This window comes from Arachis hypogaea, chromosome 5 (assembly GCF_003086295.3).
Source record: "Arachis hypogaea cultivar Tifrunner chromosome 5, arahy.Tifrunner.gnm2.J5K5, whole genome shotgun sequence".
NCBI lineage: Eukaryota > Viridiplantae > Streptophyta > Magnoliopsida > Fabales > Fabaceae > Arachis > Arachis hypogaea.
The window spans coordinates 77,631,675-77,635,988 of NC_092040.1; the positions used below are offsets into that span (position 1 = coordinate 77,631,675).

At 43.2% G+C, this 4,314-nt stretch overlaps 1 non-coding gene across 1 annotated transcript; it reads right to left on the reverse strand.

Annotated features, from left to right (window-relative positions):
- Positions 1-795: 795 nt before the first annotated feature.
- On the reverse strand, positions 796-903 carry LOC112804883 (small nucleolar RNA R71). The gene has a single exon (XR_003203501.1). It is a non-coding gene; the product is annotated as a small nucleolar RNA R71 (small nucleolar RNA).
- Between the last annotated feature and the right edge of the window lie 3,411 nt (positions 904-4,314).

Genomic DNA, 4,314 nt, shown 5'->3' on the forward strand with positions numbered 1-4,314 from the left:
TCGAAAATTAAGTAGTGTTTTTCAAAAATGTTTTCAAAATCGTTCACTTAATTTTCGAAAATCACATCCCTTCTTCTCACATCCTTCTATTTATGGACTAACACTATCCCTTAATGCAAAATTCGAACTCATTCTCCTTTGATAAGTTCGAATTTTCTACTTCTGGCTTCTACTTTTCTTTTCTTCTGACACCTAAAGGAATCTCTATACTGTGACATAGAGGATTCCACATTTTCTTGTTCCCTTCTCTTTCTTATGAGCAGGAACAAAGACAAAAACATTCTTGTTGAGGCTGATCCTGAACCTGAAAGAACCTTGAAGAGAAAGCTAAGAGAAGCCAAAGCACAACTCTCTTTAGAGGACCTGACCGAATTCTTCAAAGAAGAAGAACACATGGCAGCCGAAAACAACAATGCCAACAATGCAAGGAAGGTGATGGGTGACTTTACTGCACCTACTCCTGACTTTTATGGGAGAAGCATCTCTATCCCTGCCATTAGAGCAAACAACTTTGAGCTTAAGCCTCAACTAGTTTCTCTAATGCAACAGAATTGCAAGTTCCATGGACTTCCATTGGAAGATCCTCATCAGTTTTTAGCTAAATTCTTGCAAATCTGTGACACAGTCAAGACTAATGGGGTTAACCCTGAGGTCTACAGACTTATGCTATTCCCTTTTGCTGTAAGAGACAGAGCTAGGACATGGTTGGACTCACAACCTAAAGAAAGCCTGGACTATTGGGAAAAGCTAGTCAATGCCTTCTTGGAAAAGTTCTTTCCACCTCAAAAATTGAGTAAGCTTAGAGTGGAAGTCCAAACCTTCAGACAGAAGGAAGGAGAATCCCTCTATGAAGCTTGGGAAAGATACAAACAATTAATCAGAAAGTGTCCTTCTGATATGCTTTCTGAATGGAGCATCATAGGTATTTTCTATGATGGTCTCTCTGAACTATCCAAAATGTCTTTGGATAGCTCTGCTGAAGGATCTCTTCATCTGAAGAAGATGCCTACTGAAGCTCAAGAACTTATTGAAATGGTTGCAAATAACCAATTCATGTACACTTCTGAAAGAAATCCTGTGAACAATGGGACTAGTCAGAAGAAAGGAGTTCTTGAGATTGACACTCTAAATGTCATATTGGCTCAGAACAAAATATTGACTCAACAAGTCAATATGATTTCTCAAAGTCTGTCTGGAATGCAAAATGCACCAAGCAGTACTAAGGAAGCTTCATCTGAGGAAGAAGCTTATGATCCTGAGAACCCTTCCATGGAAGAGGTGAACTTCATGGGAGAATCCTATGGAAACACCTATAATCCTTCATGGACAAATCATCCAAATCTTTCATGGAAGGATCAACAGAGACCTCAACAAGGTTTCAATAACAATAATGGTGGAAGAAACAGGTTTAGCAATAGCAAGCCTTTTCCATCATCTTCTCAGCAACAGACAGAGAGTTCTAAGCAGAATACCTCTGACTTAGCAACCATGGTCTCTGATCTAATCAAAACCACTCAAAGTTTCATGACTGAAACAAGGTCCTCCATCAGAAATTTGGAAGGACAAGTGGGACAGCTGAGCAAGAAAATTACTGAACTCCCTCCTAGTACTCTTCCAAGCAATACAGAAGAAAATCCAAAAGGAGAGTGCAAGGCCATCAACATGGCCAAATTTTGGGAGGAAGGAGAGGTAGTGAACGCCACTGAGGAAGACCTCAATGGACGTCCACTAGCCTCCAATGAGTTCCCCAATGAGGAACCATGGGAATCTGAGGCTCAAAATGAGACCATAGAGATTCCACTGGACTTACTTCTGCCATTCATGAGCTCTGATGAGTATTCTTCCTCTGAAGAGGATGAGTATGTCACTGAAGAGCAAGTTGCTAAATACCTTGGAGCAATCATGAAGCTGAATGACAAGTTATTTGGAAATGAGACTTGGGAGGATGAATCCCCTTTGCTCACCAAAGAACTGGATGACTTGTCTAGACAGAAACTACCTCAAAAGAGGCAGGATCCTGGAAAGTTTTCAATACCTTGTACCATAGGCACCATGACCTTCAAGAAGGCCTTGTGTGACTTAGGGTCAAGTGTGAACCTCATGCCCCTCTCTGTAATGGAGAAGCTAGGGATCTCTGAGGTGCAAGCTGCAAAAATCTCACTGGAGATGGCAGACAACTCAAGAAAACAAGCCCATGGACTTGTAGAGGATGTTCTGGTAAAGGTTGAAGACCACTACATCCCTACTGATTTCATAGTCCTAGAGACTGGGAAGTGCATGGATGAATCCATCATCCTTGGCAGACCCTTCCTAGCCACAGCAAAGGCTGTGATTGATGTTGATAGAGGAGAGTTGATCATTCAAGTGAATGAAGAATCCTTGGTGTTTAAGGCCCAAGGATATCCCTCTGTCATCATGGAGAGGAAGCATGAAGAGCTTCTCTCAAAGCAGAGCCAAGCAGAGCCCCCACAGTCAAACTCTAAGTTTGGTGTTGGGAGGCCACAACCAAACTCTAAGTTTGGTGTTGAACCCCCACATTCAAACTCTAAGTTTGGTGTTGGGAGGTTCCAACATGGCTCTGAATATCTGTGAGGCTCCATGAGAGTCCTCTGTCAAGCTACTGACATTAAAGAAGCGCTTGTTGGGAGGCAACCCAATGTTATATTTTATCTATTTTCTTTTGTTATTTTATCTTTTTTGTAGGTTGATGATCATGAGAAGTCACAAAATTAATGAAAAAAGCAAAAACAGAATGAAAAACAGGAAGAAAAATAGCACACCCTGGAGGACGCACCCACTGGCGTTTAAACGCCAGTGAGGTTAGCTGTTGGGTGTTTAACGCCCAGTCTGGCACCATTCTGGGCGTTTAACACCAGAAAGAGGCACCAGAGTGGCGTTAAACGCCAGAAAAGGGCAAGAAGCTGGCGTTAAACGCCAGAAATGGGCACCAGCCCGGCGTTTAACGCCAGAAATGGCTAAAAACGCAATTTTGCTTGCCATTTGGTGCAGGGATGACTTTTCCTTGACACCTCAGGATCTGTGGACCCCACAGGATCCCCACCTACCCCACCATTCTCTCTCTTCTTCACCCATTCACCAATCACCTCAACACCTCTTCCCCAAAAACCCTTCACCTATCAAATCCCATCTTTCTCTCACCACTAACATCCATCCTTCATAAAACCCCACCTACCTCACCATTTAAATTCAAACCACTTTCCCACCCAAACCCACCCAAACATGACCAAACCCTACCCTTCCCCCACTCCTATATAAACCCTCCTTCACTCCTTCATTTTCACACAACCTAAACACCACTTCTCCCCCTCTTGGCCGAACACAAAGCCATTCCCTTCTCCCTCATTTCTTCTTCTTCTACTCTCTTCTTTCTTCTTTTGCTCGAGGACGAGCAAACATTTTAAGTTTGGTGTGGTAAAAGCATTGCTTTTTGTTTTTCCATAACCATTTATGGCATCCAAGGCCGGAGAAACCTCTAGAAAGAGGAAAGGGAAGGCAAAAGCTTCCACCTCCGAGTCATGGGAGATGGAGAGATTCATCTCAAGGGTGCATCAAGACCACTTCTATGAAGTTGTGGCCTTGAAGAAGGTGATCCCCGAGGTCCTTTTTTCACTCAAAAAGAGTGAATATCCGGAGATCCGACATGAGATCCGAAGAAGAGGTTGGGAAGTCCTTACCAACCCCATTCAACAAGTCGGAATCTTGATGGTTCAAGAGTTCTTTGCCAATGCATGGATCACCAAGAACCATGATCAATGTGTGAACCCGAATCCAAAGAATTATCTTACTATGGTTCGGGGGAAGTACTTGGATTTTAGTCCGGAAAGTGTAAGGTTGGCATTCAACTTGCCTATGATGCAAGGAGATGAACATCCTTACACTAGAAGGGTCAACTTTGATCAAAGGTTGGACCAAGTCCTCACAGTCATATGTGAAGAGGGCGCCCAATGGAAGAGAGATTCAAGAGGGAAGCCGGTTCAATTGAGAAGGCATGACCTCAAACCCGTGGCTAGAGGATGGTTAAAGTTTATACAACGCTCAATCATTCCCACTAGCAACCGGTCCGAAGTTACCATAGACCGGGCTATCATGATCCATAGCATCATGATTGGAGAAGAAATAGAAGTTCATGAGGTTATAGCCCAAGAACTCTATAAGGTGGCGGACAAGTCATCTACCTTGGCAAGATTAGCCTTCCCTCATCTCATTTGTCACCTCTGTTATTCAGTTGGAGTTGACATAGAGGGAGACATCCCCATTGATGAGGACAAGCCCATCACTAAGAAGAGGATGGAG